The sequence below is a fragment of the Terrapene carolina genome, unplaced genomic scaffold, assembly GCF_002925995.2.
Source record: "Terrapene carolina triunguis isolate 2854851 unplaced genomic scaffold, T_m_triunguis-2.0 Scaffold68, whole genome shotgun sequence".
Taxonomy (NCBI): domain Eukaryota; kingdom Metazoa; phylum Chordata; order Testudines; family Emydidae; genus Terrapene; species Terrapene triunguis.
Window position 1 is genome coordinate 64,697,631 of NW_020664419.1, and position 17,608 is coordinate 64,715,238.

A 17,608-nucleotide genomic window follows, 5' to 3' on the forward strand; every position below is an offset into this window, starting at 1 on the left:
ATGTGGTAACTGCATATCTTTTCTTTCATCCTTTGTGAAGTCTGTGGAAATATGGTAAGGATGGCCAAGTGTTTGAAGAACAGGACTGGAAAATCAGGGAATTGAGTTTTTTTCCTGGTTCAGCCATAGATTTCCAGTGTAACTTTTGGCAAGTAACTTAACTTTCTTTGTGCCTGAATTTCCCCATCTGTAAAATGGGGCTTGTAATACCTACTTGAGATCTTTCTACACGAAGGCACTACAGATTAAGTACAGAATATTATTGTTGTATTTATGAAATTGGACTATGACTGTAGTATTAGGCCTATGGAACATCAGAAGACATATCTTAATAATATTATCTTACATTTATACAGGCCTTTCATCTTGAAGGCTGTCAAAGTGCCATGGGCACTGTTGCCACTGAAATCCATTGTAACACTCCCATTGACTTCGGGGGAGCAGGAATTCAGCTATTTGTAGATTTGGACTGGAAGAACAGTTTTGCAATGTACTATAGCACTACATGACATTAGTCAGGAAATGAGGAATAATATTCTGTCTATTTGGAAACATCATAGGGAATTTATTTAACTTGGATGTACTTGAGTTAGAATTTGATCAGTTGAGGGGACCAACACCCCATTATTTTTTACACGAAGTGCCAATGGATAGTAACAAGTAATCAAACTTCCTGTTTTATGTGTCATCTGAAATATTTTTCTGGCAGAATGGAGGTCATATTATATGTGAATAACAAATTCCTTTTTGAAGAGAACAGCAATGTTTGTGGCAAATTGTTATTTAGAGATTCTTCTTTAAATATTTTCCATAACTGTGAACTAGAATGAGTAGAAGAACAGGTTGGCTTTTCTTAATATATTGCCCATATTTATTCCAGAAAGTGTTTCTATTGTTTCTTATACTGAAGATATAGTCTCATATATAGTTGTACTGTATGTGCCACGCGCCATCTGCTGGACATTTTTAGAATTGTCAGTTTGTTAAAATTGCCGTTAAACTGCTGAGTTGGTCGTATCTGTGTTTAATTATACGATGAAGAAACTTAGGATAGTTGACATCCATCTACCTTACAACATCATCCTAGAAGAAATCTTGACTTTCTTAATGAGTCATTTTTAGAATTGCAAGATAATGGTTTCATTCTCAGTGCTAAATACAAGCACTGGGTATTGTTTCAATGCCAATAAATTCATTGACATCATAGAAGTAAATGTGCATTTTGTACAGACTGAAAAAAAAGCATTGTAGGAAATAAAAGCAGAAAGAAATGAAGAGCAATATTAAGGAGCTCAAACGTGAGGTGTTCAGATACCAGAATGATGAGAATGGTATATAAGAACCATAGATAAAATTACTATGTTAGAAGTTAGTTTTGTGCAAAAAAAATTTTTTTAACCAGTTCAAATCCCAATTTTTGGAGACATCTTGTAGTGGCGAATGGGGGGCTCGGTGGGCAGAACATTACATTTGTTGAGGCAAAACCAAAAGTAGGATCCTATATCTTTTGAACTTGTTCTGGTGATGCAGGCTTTTGTCCCTTTCATCCATATCCCAACTCTGTGAGTGTGTGTGTGTGTGTCTGTCTGTCTGTCTCTCTCTCTCTCTCTGCCAGGTACCTATCCCAACTTGAAATCACCTTCCACCAAATAGAAATGTCCCCTGGCTTCTCTACCTCCCATATCTCAAAATCCTCTACTATTAAGGAACAGATCCTGCCACTCTTGCTCCTGTTGTGTATCTCTTTATTCATTGTGTAACCCTTTGGAACAGTGGTTCTCAAAGTTTTGTACTGGTGACCCCTTTCATTTAGCAAGCCTCTGAGTGCGATCCCCCCTTATAAATTAAAAACACTTGTTTATATATTTAACACCATTATAAATGCTGGAGGCAAAGTGGGGTTTTGGGTGGAGACTGATAGCTTGCAACCCCCCCATGCAATAACCTCGCGATCCCCTGAGGGGTCCCGACCCTGAGTTTGAGAACCCCTGTTTTGGAAGCTTGTTGGACTTCTGAATGAGTAATATGGACTGTTCAACTTTAGTAAAAGTGGCTGGATATGGCCCTTCATTAGGTTGCTGTTTAGTAGCATTTTGCTGCGTAGAAAATGAAAATTTTAATGGGTGGGTTTAATTCCACTCAGTGGACTAGTATTCTAGTTGATATAAATGAAGGTTCTTTCTATTTAGGGTTTTTTTTGGGGGGGGGGGGCAGGGGAGTTGGCTTGTTTTCATTTGACAATAATAACACAGCTACATACTTAAATTTGTCCTTTGGCTATTTTCTAATGTCCACTGTTCTGCTTAATAAGATTTGAGGTTCTAAATAGGTTTTTAGATTATAGGCACAAATAATATACAAATCTTAAAGATAATTGGCAGGGGGTCTTCATAGTCAAGTTGGATCAGAATTGAGAGGAGAAGATCTGGAGGTTTCTAAGATAATGATAACAAAGCTTGCATTTTGATGTGGAGCTGCAGAAAGTTCCCTTTCTTTGCCAGGAAATCGATGGTAAATCTACAGAATCTCAAAGCTGTCCCTTTCAAATGGTCCTGCTGTAGATGCTATATCTCTAAAGAGATGCTGTGACTATGCTGTCAGAACCCATATGGCAGCCAACAATTCCTTCTTTTAAACCTTTCCCAAAATATTCCCTCCCTTGTGAGCTACTTCTTGTACTTCAGAAAAAGCAGAATGTTTTTTGTGAGTTTTTTTCCTGAATTCCCTGGTGGATAATGTGCTTGCTAAAGAGGCTATGGGTTTTTATGCCCTATTAACTGCAAACGGAAAAAAATGCCCTTGAGACTTGCCTAAGTGAAGTCAGTTTAAAAACTTTTAAAATGCAAACTAGACAGCTAATGATAGAGCATGTGCCTGAAAGCCAATATGAGAGTATCTCTATTAGTTAAATTAAAGAACTGTTAAATGTGCATTTTGAACTACTCCCATATTATGGGGGAGGAAAGAAAAAATGTAATTTTTAAGGAACAGTAACTTTAGAATGATTGTTACAGGGATTAAGACTGAGTGAATGGAGCTGAACAGGCAAATTACACAAAAAATCTCCACTGACTACTCAACAGCTCACTAACGGGTAGGTAGTCAGAGCTACTATACTTAAAGAAATTTTAAATTGAATTTCAAAATGAGAATAATCAGATATTTCTTATGAACATAGAATTAGAACTAAATAACACAAGACAATCCTGCTGGTCAGTTTCAACTTATATTGCAGGGACCAGGCCAAATTCTCCACCAGTGCAACTTTAATGGGGCATTCCCTAGGGGGGAATTTGCCTCTCTTCCTTTGGATATGGATGAGAGTCTTCATTTTTAAGCTACCCAAAATGTAAAGCCACCTTACTCAACTCTCACTCAGCTTAATAGACGCCTGTTTCCCTATAAAGTGAAATACACCTTAATATGCCAACTAAACAGCAGCTTCTCATAGGAAGTCCAGTGTAGTATAGTTGGGATGGGTGTGCCTATTCCAGTTTAATTGCAACACAAACCAGAATTCTTCCCGAAATAGTGTGTGCCAATAGCTGTGCCACCATGAAATGTAAATAGTTCAAAAAACAAAAAGGGGTCTAGGAGAAACTAGCAATATGTCAAGTCCCAAACCACATAAATATTCTTCCCATCCTGGGGAGATAAAATATTCTCTCAATCTTCCATCTTGAAACAGTCTGGAGGGGGAAAAAAGAGGGGGGAACCTGTTACTAAGGGGTGTAGCCAGGAAATATATCTTTGTATATGGTCAACTCCTTTTAACCCGTTTGATATACAACATTTAAAGCAAAGTAGACATATGGCGTTGTGGTCACTTTAATGTTATATTTAACTCTGCCCCCATTTCAGAACTCTAAGGGATTCATATTTGTCTCCACTGTACTTCTTCCTCCATATCACAGACATTAAGGAAGAGGATTGAATGAGGCTCCCTTCAAATCCCATCAGTGCTCTTCCTATGATGGGGATCTATAGTTAACTTTAATGCAGTAAATCCTTAAAAGTAAGTCTAGTTTTGAACTCCCTGAGAAATTGTCTGGTGCCAGGGGACATCAGAGAAATTAATGGAAAAGTAGATTTGGAGTGCTAGTGTGTGCAGTTCTCAAATCACTTACTATGTAAAACAGGCATTCTGACACCTACCATAGGTAGTCTCAGCTGGACTTTAGTATAATCTCTAAGGAACAGATCCTGCTGACCTAATGCAGATAAAACTCCCAATGAACTCAATGGAAATTGTACTTGTGTAAGGACAGCAGTATCAAGACATGTTGTTATTTGTTATTACTGTAGGGCCTGGGAGGCTAATCATGGACTAGGACCTCATTGTGCCATGCACTGTACCAACACAGAACAAAAATATCTGCTTGGCTTTGTTGAACTCTATCCCAGATAATTACTCCTTGTCCAAAGTTCCATTGCAGTTACTAATATAATGGCAAACAAACGTTGATCTCTGACATTACTGTTTGACATCACTTACCATCATTTTCCCTTTCCCTGAATTCTGGTGGCCCAATAGGACTCCATTTATTACTGCTCAGAATTCTGGAATCCTATTTGCTGCTACTACTAATGGGATTATGCTTGCCATTTCATGTATGACATTTTAAGATCCTGCCTGCTGTCCTGATTCCATAATCTGAGGTTTCTCTCTGGTTCTGAAATCCTGTGGATGCTCTTGATCCTATTTGTATTTTCTGTGTCCAGTTTCTATTGTTCTAAACTTTGGAGCTAAATTATAACTCTAGGGATGGGCTAGGATAAACCTGTGTGTAACACCAAAGAGAGAGTGGAATTATTTGGTGTTGCCCCAGGAGATAACTAAGAATAATGGGATGAAACTGAGCAAAGGAAAAGGTAGGTGAATATCAGGAAGTGGTGAAATCCACATCGCTGAGTCATTTAAAATGACACTGGAAAAAGCAAGTACTGCGGAGAAGAATCATGCTTTGGTTCTAAGGAAGTGAAGTGAACAAAAGATGACCTCATAGATTTGTTTTTTTCTGTCGAATCTTGATTTTTTCCTTGCCATTCTCTTCCTTTCTCTTACTGATTCATTTTCAGTGTATTGTCATGCATATTTCCACATGCTCCCTGATCACATTGATAAAAGTACAAAGATGATTATTTAGAAATAACTCATAAGAAAAATGTAGAAAAAAGTTACAAAGTACAGTCATCTGTTAAACTACAGCTTTTCGGGCTTTTGTCCACCCGGTGACTACTGCATAGTTGATGAGCTAGTCCAAGAGTTAGAAACAAAATAAGAGATTTCTCCTTGAAATCTTTCAGAAATTTGTCCTGACAAAAAGTCATCAGCTGGGCTACTGGGGCCCAAGCCTACTGACCTTTTTTCCACGTCCATCACTGCCACAAATGCCAGAGAAATGGCAGTGCACTTTTCCCCTATAAATACACATTCTGTTCTTCCTCTCTTCCTTTTGTCCCCTTTGGCTTAATTTAAAACGAATGAACCTATTGTACTTAGTAAATTTTTATTTTGTATTAATGTGGAAATTTTTGGCACTGATTTCCATTTTATTTTAACATTTTGGTTTAATTTCTATGGGGTTATTTAGTTTAACATTTTTTTTACTGGCCTAAACTTTAGATCCATTACACTAATTAACTCATTTCCAAACCAAATGACTTATAAACCAAACAAAAGTAAAGTACTTTTGAAATTATGGATTAGTTGGTACTTCACACAGAAATTTGAACTAAGGAATAATTAACGTTTCTGGAAATCCCTTTATTTTGGAAATAACTAGTTTTCAAAGTGCTTGTTAAAAAGCAAATGAAAATCATTGGAATGTTTTAAGTTTTTAGCTGAGCACCAACCTTCCAAACTTAAGTTGCATTTCAGAGAATGAAGTAACAGAAGCCTGTTTACTCATGTTTTCTTGGTTTGGAGAGACTGTTTCAGTGTCCCGGATGGTCCTAGTGAGATTTGGGTTTTGTTGTGGTTCCTTAAGAACCAAGAAGCATTTGGTTTCCTTCCCAACCAGCCAGTCACCTATTCTGTGTACACCCTGAACAACAACTGACTCTCATCTACTTAATTTCTGTATAGCTGAGAGTCGTCGTGTGCAGAGGAAACTGCACTAGCTTCCACCAGGCTCTTTGAGATGCTACAAGCCCCTCATCCACCTTCTAACCTTCAAGCTGCTCTGCCTTCCATTCTTGCTCTCAGCAAATCTTAGGGCTCACCTGGATCCCAGCAGGGGATCTGGGGTCATGAGAAAAAGAGAAGAGACGAGAACTGAGTGAAAAAAGGGTGCAGTTAAATTGAGGGAGATGAGAGGGGAAAAGAATTCAGAGAACTGGGAAGGAAAGGTCGTGAAGACAATGGGGAGAGAATTAGGGAAAGGAAAAGATGAGGAGGAGAAGGCGATTTTGGGTAAGGAGGAAAGACTGAGGGGAACATTTCAAAACCTTTAGGTTAGTGGTTGGTTGAGGGAAGATAGAGAAGTGAGAGGAAACAAAACCAGAAAACCCCAAAAGAGGAGAAGAGAGTATACAGACAGGAGGGGAGAGAAGCAACAAATCAGGCAGGAGTTGAAACAAGTGGTGAGTGAGAATAAGAATGAAGCAAGAGAATGGCCTATGGACGGCAAGGTGAAAATGCTCTAAGGAGGGAGACACATGCAAAAAATGGCAATGTTTCCCAGGTTTGTTTTGAAATTTTTTTCACCCTAAATCAGATTGTTTAGAAATTGGAACCTTACAATAATGTGATAGTGCACTTCTCCATGGTTGGCCATTGCATTTCCTCATAGATCAGACCTACCAAGAGGACTGATTTTCTTGGTCCTGAGAGTCTCCCTACCAACTTCCCGCAGTGACATGTCCCACATAGCAGAGGCTTATTCTCTAGATTCTCAATTGCTAGACATTTATTTCTTCAGTTGTTGTCTCCCAACTTTAGGGTTTACTATTTGGACTACTATGTAGGCATCTGGTGTCTACCTCAACTCTCTGGCCCAACTTACTGCCCTTCCTGGATTTCTGCTATTTACTGCCTTTGAATATATTAGTGAATGATGTTGCCCTCTAGTGGCTTATAAGTAGAGACGACTTACTACTACTACAACTATCAATTTCCTGCTCTGTTCTGCAAAGCACAATTTATGACTTCTTCACTCTGCCTCTTACATATGGAAAAAGCTATTTTAGTTAATTTTTTAAAGTTTTAAAATATTTATAATTTCTCCCCTCTGTCATATACAGTAGGATTAATCATAAGTGTAGGGGACAATTTCCTGGTGCAAGTGCTGGAGGAACTCTTCTTGACCTGCTGCTCACAAACATGGAAGAATTAGTAGGGGAAGCAAAAGTGGATGGGAACCTGGAAGGCAGTGACCATGACATGGTTGAGTTCAGGATCCTGACACAAGGAAGAAAGGAGAGCAGCAGAATATGGACCCTGGACTTCAGAAAAGCAGACTTTGACGCCCTCAGGGATCTGATGGGCAGGATCCCCTGGGAGAATAACATGAGGGGGAAAGGAGTCCAGGAGAGCTGGCTGTATTTTAAAGAATCCTTATTGAGGTTGCAGGAACAAACCATTCCAATGTGTAGAAAGACTAGTAAATATGGCAGGCGACCAGCTTGGCTTAACAGTGAAATCCTTGCTGATCTTAAACACAAAAAAAGAAGCTTACAAGAAGTGGAAGATTGGACAAATGACCAGGGAGGAGTATAAAAATACTGCTCAGGCATGCAGGAGTGAAATCGGGAAGGCCAAATCACACTTGGAGTTGCAGCTAGCAAGGGATGTTAAGAGTAACAAGAAGGGTTTCTACAGGTATGTTAGCAACAAGAAGGTGGTCAGGGAAAGTGTGGGCCCCCTACTGAATGGGAGAAGCAACCTAATGACAGAGGATGTAGGAAAAGCTAATATACTCAATGCTTTTTTTGCCTCTGTCTTCACAAACAAGGTCAGCTCCCAGACTACTGCACTGGGCAGCACAGTGTGGGAAGGAGGTGACCAGCCCTCTGTGGAGAAAGAAATGGTTCAGGACTATTTAGAAAAGCTGGACAAGCACAAGTCCATGGGGCCGGACGCACAGCATCTGAGGGTGCTAAAGGAGTTGGCAGATGTGATCGCAGAGTTATTGGCCATTATCTTTGAAAACTCATAGCGATCGGGGGAGGTCCCGGATGACTGGAAAAGGGCTAATACAGTGCCCATCTTTAAAAAAGGGAAGGAGGAGGATCCGGGGAACTACAGGGCAGTCATCCTCTCCTCAGTCCCTGGAAAATTCATGGAGCAGGTCCTCAAGGAATCAATTTTGAAGCACTTAGAGGAGAGGAAAGTGATCAGGAACAGTCAGCATGGATTCACCAAGGGCAAGCGATGCCTGACTAACCTAATTGCATGTTATTCCTTGACTTTAGCAAAGCTTTTGATACAGTCTCCCACAGTATTCTTGCCAGCAAGTTAAAGAAGTATGGGCTGGATGAATGGACTATAAGGTGGTTAGAAAGCTGGCTAGATCATCAGGATCAATGGGTAGTAATCAATGGCTCCATGTTTAGTTGGCAGCCGGAGTGCGGAGTGCACCAAGGGTCAGTCCTGGGACCAGTTTTGTTCAATATCTTCATTAATGATCTGGAGGATGGCATGGACTGCACCCTCAGCAAGTATGCAGATAACACTAAACTGAGAGGAGTGGTAGATACGCTGGAGGGTAGGGATAGGATACAGAGGGACCTAGACAAATTAGGTCCATGCACTGCTACAGACTAGGGACCGAGTGGCTAGGTAGCAGTTCTGCATAAAAGGACCTAGGGGTTACAGTGGAGAAGAAGCTGGATTTGAGTCAACAGTGTGCCCTTGTTGCCAAGAAGGCTAACGGCATTTTGGGCTGTATAAGTAGGAGCATTGCCAGCAGATCGAGCGACGTGATCATTTCCCTCTATTCGGCACTGGTGAGGCCTCATCTGGAGTACTTTGTGCAGTTTTGGGTCCCACACTACAAGAAGGATGTGGAAAAATTGGAAAGATTAGGGGGCTGGAGCATATGATTTATGAGGAGAGGCTGAGGGAACTGGGATTATTTAGTCTGCAGAAGAGAAGAATGAGGGGGGATTTGATAGCTGCTTTCAACTACCTGAAAGAGGGTTCCAAAGAGGATGGATCTAGATTGTTCTCAGTGGTAGCAGATGACAGAACAAGGAGTAATGGTCTTAAGTTGCAGTGGGTGAGGTTAGGTTGGATATTAGGAAAATCTTTTTCACTAGGAGGGTGGTGAAGCACTGGAATGGGTTACCTAGGGAGGTGGTGGAATCTCCTTCCTTAGAGGTTTTTAAGGTCAGGCTTGACAAAGCCCTGGCTGGGATGATTTAGTTGGGGATTGGTCCTGCTTTGAGCAGGGGGTTGGACTAGATGACCTCCTGAGGTCCCTTCCAACCCTGATATTCTCTGATTCTATGATAACTGATTAGTGCAATGTCTATACTGCAATCAGGAAAAGTGATTGCAGCACATGTAGAAATACCTGAGCATGCTTTGATCTACTCAAGTAATGATAACTGTGAAACTGCAGCAGCGTGGATTCTCAAGTAGGTACCAGCACCCTGGGTGGGCAGGGCTAGCCTGTGTCATGTGCTACAATCACACCTCCTGTCTGCAGTGTGGACATAACCTAAGCTATCTAGCTTCATAATTGGAGTGATACTAACGTAGTTATATATAAATAAAATTTCTCTAAACATGTTTTTGTTTTATATATAGAGATAAGCATATCCAGAAAATGTGGTGGTATGTAAAAGTTTTATTTGACCTCATTTGGAATGTTCAGTCTGCATAACTCACTTCTGAGTAATGTGGCCATCCTGAACTCATGCTGGTGCCTTTATATCACAACTCAACATCGTGGTTTGTTTGTTTTTTCTTCGTGTGTATGAGTGTATATGTATATATTGAAGTCAATGGAATTACTCATGCCTAAACTTAAGCATGGACCTAAGTGCTTGTCAGAATTTGGTTGAGTGCTCACAAGATTGAACTCTATAAAACACAATATCAATTTTTGATCCCAAGTGCCACAGCTTTTACTATAAAATTAAGTATGTTTAAAAAGAAAAAAGAAAAAAAGAAACGTTAACCTTTCATATAACCTGTAAAAAAGCCATCTTACCTTAAATGGGCTACATCATGACCTTCTGCTAAGGCCGCTCTATTTTATCTCACAGTGTCATGGCACCTTCTCAACTAATAGCAGAGCTCCAGAGGGTGACATCAATAGCTATCTTGGATCATGGTAAACGTGGAAAGTGACAACTGTTAGATAATTCTTTGTCTTTTCCCGTGCATCCTACCACTCATTTTAAAATAGTAGTTTTACAAAACTTAGTTCCCGTTAAGTTCGTGTTGATTGGTAATAGTCAAAAGTGCACTAATTGACATTTAAGTCTTCATTAAATTTCTTTCCTCTCTAGAGTGTTTGTGTCTTGCAATATGGGTTACAAAATTTGGCAGAAGAAAAAGGAAATGTGTCCTTAAAGCTTCCCTAAGTATGCAATAAGTTTAAATTTCTCAAATAACAGACTCTTTTGGCTCCAAATGTGCTTTTAGCATCTGATATATTTTGCTTCTATTTTAGGGCACAGGGTTATGTGACTTTGTCTAAACCAATGACTGATCGGCTTGTCACCAATTTTTGCCACTCTCATAGCACGGCTATACATTCTGCTAATAGTATAAATCTATTTTATATTGCACGATCTTGTCAACCATTTATTGCATTTGACAGTCCAAGGTTATAATAAATAGATATTCATTGAAGGTGTGAATGTAAGTGGTGAGAGAGGGTTTAATTTCAAGACAATGGTTATCCTTTTAACAACAATCAGAGTAATGGAAACAATTAACAATCACAATAGTAACTGAAATTATTTGTAATAGAAATATTTAATTGGCATTTTATTGACAATGCAAAGAGGAAAAAAGTCATTCTGAGTCACAGCCATTCTATGGCAGATCCCTTTGGGTAAATAAGCATATATGGCATGATCAATAAAGATGACTGTTAAAGTTAGTATGTCACAATACCAGGCATAAAGAAAAATGTGCTTACATAAATAAATAAATAAATAAATAAAAAATAATGTGCACAGATGTGTGTAAATTGTCAGCAAGCGATACATCCTACAAGAAAACTGCTTTACTGTACATCTTAGTTAATGTTGATGAGAATGAAAGGAAAAAGTGTATAACTTTTAGCAGAAATACCCTGAAAGCCTTTTTTTCCCAATAAAAGGAAAATAAATAAGGTTATTAAATTGCACTAAAAAGAGTAATATTTAAGTATTTATTAAGTGAAATAAAAGCTTCCATTGCCAGGAACTGATTTTTAAACAAACAAGTTATTGGTGAGTTTTTAAGTGACATTCATTTTTCTATTAGCTTTTCTTAATATACCTCAGGGTGCATCATTAATGAAACTGGGCATGTGGTCTGAATATCCCAAGTTTGCTGACGTGTTCATTTTCATTTCAAGTATTTTTCTTAACTACCACGTGCCAATTTTGCTGAGAATGAAGAAAGAAATTATGATAAAGTTCAGTCATTGTTCCTGGAGGCCTCTTGTTTACATCATGATATTGAAGAGCTATGCCGAACAGCTTTTGTATTCCGGGGCCCATATCAATCCCTGTAGAGCAAATTTGCAATTCACTGTGAAAATATTCCACTGAAAAGCTCCCCACAGGAGGATAAAGATATTGTTGTACATTTACAAGATATAACTCCAAGTTATAATTATACTGTCTGCAACTATTGCTGTATAAGATTCAGCCAAACTTAAAAAGAAAAAGACAAAATGCAAACTACCCCAACAACCTAGAAATAAACATGCTATTCTCAGTATTACTCCAGCATAGTATTGTAAACATTGATTATATTAGCATTTATACAATTTTTAAAAGGAGGGGGTTATATCTCTTCTTAGAATTGCTAATTGAAACGGCTAGATCAAAGGATCGGAGTTTTAAAAAAGTAATTTCAGAGTGGCCATTATTACGGTCAGATCAGATTTTCAAACTCTGAATGCCTGACCCTTATGAACCTTGCAAAACCCAGAAAATATCTTTAATTTTTTTTAAAAAAAAAGTTCTGATCCATACATGAAAGATTTGGAAAAGAGCAGGGCACAAGATATATGCTGTTTTTTAAAGCTGTGTGAACAATCGATTGATCTAAAACTAAGTAAAACATTTTCATTGTTTTTGGTGAAAAAAATTCATTTCAGGTGAAATACAATGTTTTGTTCCACTTTCATGCATTTTAACTGCTTTTTTAAATTGAAAACAGCATTCACAAAACTATTGGTGCCTTTGTTCTATCCTATGGCCTTGTTGGTTAGAGCAGTTCCCTGGGCTGTGGGAGACCTGGATTCAAATCCATATTCTGCTTGCTTCAGAGCAGGGACTCGAGCTTGGACTTTCCACATTGCAGGTGAGTTCCATGTATTCACTGGGTCAGAGAGAGTGAGAGTGACTCTACAACTTGGTGCTTAAGGAACTCACCTGGGAGGCAGGGACAGCTGGGTTTCAGTCACTGCTCTGTTAAATATTGAGTGATTTACACAAAATGAGACAGCTTCAATGTGAAGGATTAAGAGAGACCCACCCCAGAATGCTCAATCGCCCAATGGTTAGGGCACTTATTTGCAATTCGGGAGATCCAAATTCAAGTCCCTGCTCTGTATCAAGCAGTGTGGGAACTTGAACCCTGTCTCCCACATACCAGGTGAGTGTTCTAACCACAGGGATGAAGGGGTGTAGCATCTCCTCTGGTGGTTTTGTGAATGGCACTTAAGTCCCTTTGTGAATCCAGCCTCTCCTTCCTTCCCCCAAATCTTTTGGCTGAAACTAATCAGTGAATTCGACATGAAGTCATGACTCGTTTCAGTGGACCTGAAACTGCATTTTCAGCAAATTAACTATTTGTCCAAAATGTTTTGCCCAACTCTGTTGATTTTCTTGTTAACTGAAGAACCTCAGCAATCCTTACTAGTGGCTGGGAGGCAAGTTATGGGTTAGCTAAATGAGCAAATTAGCAAGAGAACAAACATGATTAAAAAGAAATCAAATCAAATATACCACATTAAAAACGTGTTTTGTTCTCTCTTTTGACAAGTGCAATTTACAGTAGTTTAATTATTTACTATACTACTTCAAAGCATGGAAGGAAATGTCCTGTAGTATATTTTGTAGAAGCAAGAAGTCTTTATAATATGACAATTCACCATAGCACTTTGCTATGAAATAACTGAGAAGTCTGGTGAGACTAGCATGTAATTTATGAGCATTATTGGGTTTTGGGGTTAGCAAAACAAGAACTGGTCAAGTTCTGCTATATATATTAAAAAACATTAATATGGTGTAAAATCTATGTGGGAGTTAGTTACATTTTTTAGAACCCTGAAATAGTTGACGTCTTAAAATGTTGTCCGTCAGTGTAACAAGCCATAATATCGAAGTTTAATTTTGATAATGATTTTGTTGAAGAATGCACCCTTGGACACCAATAATCATCACTGTGCCCTTAACACTTGCTAAAACCAGTATTTCAGATAAGTCAGTTTGGTTGGGACCCATGCTGCCCCAGTTTAAAATGTTCCTTGTCTTTGGGGTTGGATGGCTCTCCTGTGTAGGCCAAGCTAATGCTGACTTTCAGATTGTTAATTTCTTATTTACTTTTTAACACTGACAGGGATTTTAATAACAGGGGAGTTAGATTATACCATGCCTAATAATGGATCTGAGTAGGGAGATATAATATTTGTCCAATATTTATGAGGGAAAAGACAAATGCTGCTTTTATTCTTCATGTGCTTCTCTAAGAATGAGCAAGAATTAGTAAAAATGTATGTGTGAATCTGAATTGAAATGTCAGGATCCAAGGATGTGACTCAGGCTGAACTGACTTCAGTGAGATTACTTTTGATTTACATCAGTATGAGATCATATTCGGACTCAAGAAATTAATTTTATCTAGTTTGTCATCCAGTCCCACGTAGGGTTGACACTAGATTATGCAGAAATCAAATCATACATTTTTCTCCTGATTCTTCCGCGTTTCTGGGTACAACGTAGTTGGATTATTCATGGAGATATTGTTTCATGGGTGACATTTACCTCTCCTAATATGAATGCTTCTTTGTTTTACTTCATTGCTGCAATTTAATAGGGATAATATTATGTTAAATTACTTACTAAGTAGCAGACATCTCTCATCTCTGACATTTACATGTGAAGGTGTAGGAGCTTTAAGATTGTACTGTATGAATGCATTCTCTGAAGTTCCACATTCAGTAGCATACTTTCAGATGCTGGAGCTCAAACAGATAAAGTATCCCATATACTAATGCTGCATTACAGTTTTGGTTTTGGTTACTGTTAACAAGATTTTGTTGATGTCTGCAGCAGTACTCAAATTACACTAAAAATTGCAGAAATGGAATAAAATGAAAAATACTCTTTTACAATCTGGTAGAAATCGCTTTAATTTATATTATTATATGGGCCATTGAGTTCTTTGAAGAACATCCAGGCTGTTTCCACACTTATTTTTGCAGGAATATGGTTTAAATAAAAGAACAATCAGAACTATTCTGGGTTTCAGCCACATTTTTAAATTGCCATTACTGGCAGAATATTATCCAGTTCCTTTGAAATTAGGAATGTTCATCAATATAATAGTTTTCAGCCAGTTTAGTCTGTGATGTGCCATTAACATACTGTCCACAGTTAACATACTGATGGAGCTTTTTTGCTCCTTCCTTGCAAGGCTTGAGCCTGCCATGAATTAAGAAGTATCAGTTCAAAAGTTCAAAGGTTACAAACATGAAGCCGATCGTGGGCCTTGCTAAAGTCTCTTTGAACTGCGTTAAATCAGCCCTTCCTTATTACCGTTATTTATTATTTGGTATTACGGTAGCACCTAGAGGCCCAGTGAGAGACAGCATCTGCTTAAAAAACATTACATTCTAGACAGACAAATTGTGAGAGGGAAAATGACTTGCTCAAGGTCAGTGACAGAGCCAGGAATAGAACCCAGGTTCGTTGCCATATTAATTAGACAACAATATTGCCCGGTGTGAAGGAATACTCATTTAGCAAAAAGCTCTCTTGCTATTAGGGAGGCAGGAAAGAGGCATTTTAAGGTTTGGAGTAGTGAGCAATGCACTGTGGTGCTCTGGGGTCAGTGGAACGTTCCTATGTGGCCATTTCAGCCAACATTCATTATAGCAATCCTCAGGCTGCTCTAAAATGTGCTGCTAGGAGCCACTCTGGCCACAGGATCAGGAATGATAGAAAGATAGCTTAAACATACTTATTCTTATCCCACCTCAGCTGCACTGAGTGCTGCGTAATTATATTTACTCTTTGTTTGCCATTTTTGAGTCAAAATGTTATTTTTGTTTCCAAACAGCATTTTGAAAGGAAACAACAATTTTTGTTTCATTTTGACTTAAAATATCATTTCATTTGGTTTTTCTGTTTCAAAAAAAACAAACCAACATTTTAAGTTGAAATGAAATGAAAAGTGGCATTTCTAATCAACATTTTGACATAAAACTCATTTTGGTTTGGTTTTTTAAAACTGAAAAGCTGCAATGAAACAATATTTCCCATGAGAAAATTAAAAAAAATTAATTGGAATTGACGTTTTGCCGTGAAAAAATTTGGTTCAAGTGAAACCATATGTTTTGGTGGGAAAACTTTTCACACACAAAATTTTGAGTAGCTCTGTTTTGTACACTCTCAGCTTTGTGGTACCTCACTGTGGGAGTGGAGTGGTACAATCACGAAAGGGATGTCTGCACTTCATGCATGCTGAGGAGGTTTGAATCTGTGCTGGCTACAAATCTGCCTACATGAAGAGGAGCATTACGGGCACACCAAATTGCTTACATGGATCCATTGATCCAAATTGTCTGACCAGGGGCGGTGTATACGATTTCAGTGTATAGATTGCAATAACAGCTAGCAAGGGGCTGAACTGCTGTCATGGTGCCTCTTAATGGGTTGTAGGCCAATTATTTAGCTTTGCATAAGGAAGGAATACATCTACAGTGTATTTCTGGAAGATTAACATGTGCCTTATATGTTATTTATATATGGCATCAACTTAAAGAACTCCAGCACTGCAAATATTATTTTAAAAATGCACAAGCTGGTGCATTTTATTGCTATTATGAAATTTCCTCATTTCATTTCAGTAGAGGTTAGAAGGAAACTCAAGAGCTTCATTGGCCTGCTACAGTTAAGTGAATCAGAGTAAAGGAGCCATACCCTCTGTTACAGTGTATAGCTGGGTCTCCGACAACCCATTCTCAGATACCTGCTGCCATCATCAAACTTCTAACTTGGAAATTTTATCTCAGGGCACCCCTCCCTCTGCTCCCTTGTTACAAGGAGCCTGTTTCTAGAAGCTGGGGGTCCCTAATAAGTATGGTAGTAGATGTACTTTGAAGACCTGTACAGAAATCCCCATTCATCGAACTCCACTCCAAACTAAATTAAGGGATTTGTGATTTATTGTTTACAATTAAAAATTAAAACCTATGAATGAACTCCAGGACTGATCATCTGGCAGGACCCTCTGTCCTTTTTGAGCCTCAGAAAGTCTTATTTCAAACCCCTGTTCAGGCTTCTTTTTCCTAAGCCACTGGTCTGATGTTTGCCCAGTCTGGTCTCATCACCATCATCTTAGCAGCCCAGATCTCTATCATCCCTGATGGACCTGTCTCTGGAGTCTGGAGGGAACTTTCTTGGCAATTTCAGCCAACCTGGACCAAACCACCTCCAGCTGGCAAGTCTCCACTCTCCCTCTTCCAGTGGTCTTCTTCCAATGCTGACTTTGCACCTAACATTCCAGGGTGGCTCCCAGCAACCCAATGGGCCCTTACAGAGTCTTTAGTTTTCAAAGCACTTTCTCACTTCCACCCATATCTTTTACCTCCCACAAACTTCATATCTAAAATAATATAAATGCAACCCATACCTTAACGTTCTCCACGGTCTCTCTACAGGGATTTGTGCTGTCAAGGAGGCAGATGTTGGCTAGTTAACTCAGATGGAATGATTCAGAAACTGTTCCTATTCTGGTAGAATAAAATTTCATAGGAATCCAGACTGCAGGTTTGATCCCCGTCTTATCCAATGAGTCCAATAAATTATTCCATTCCTGTTGCTTTTTGAACATTTCCACGATATTACGATGTATATGCTGACCTTAAAAATGTGGCTTTAGTATTTTTTGACATCCTTGTTCTGAAAGTTTACTATCTTGGTGGACCTTCTGTGTAGCAGTTTTGGTGAAGGGGTCTGTATGCACTCTGATCCTGGGTCAATGTCTACTACATCTTGGTTTAATATGTCTCACAGTATTGTAGTTTGTTGATCAAACTGTAGGGCATTCTCTCCTTCAACTCCCTACATTACCACTGAGATTCCTACATTTGAACAGTTCTCCGAGGCTTCGGTATCCAGAAGAATAAAATTCACATATTTCTGAGCTCAGTAATTTCATGCACTATCTCCGCCTCGTGACTCTGTCAGCAAGTTTAGTCCATTC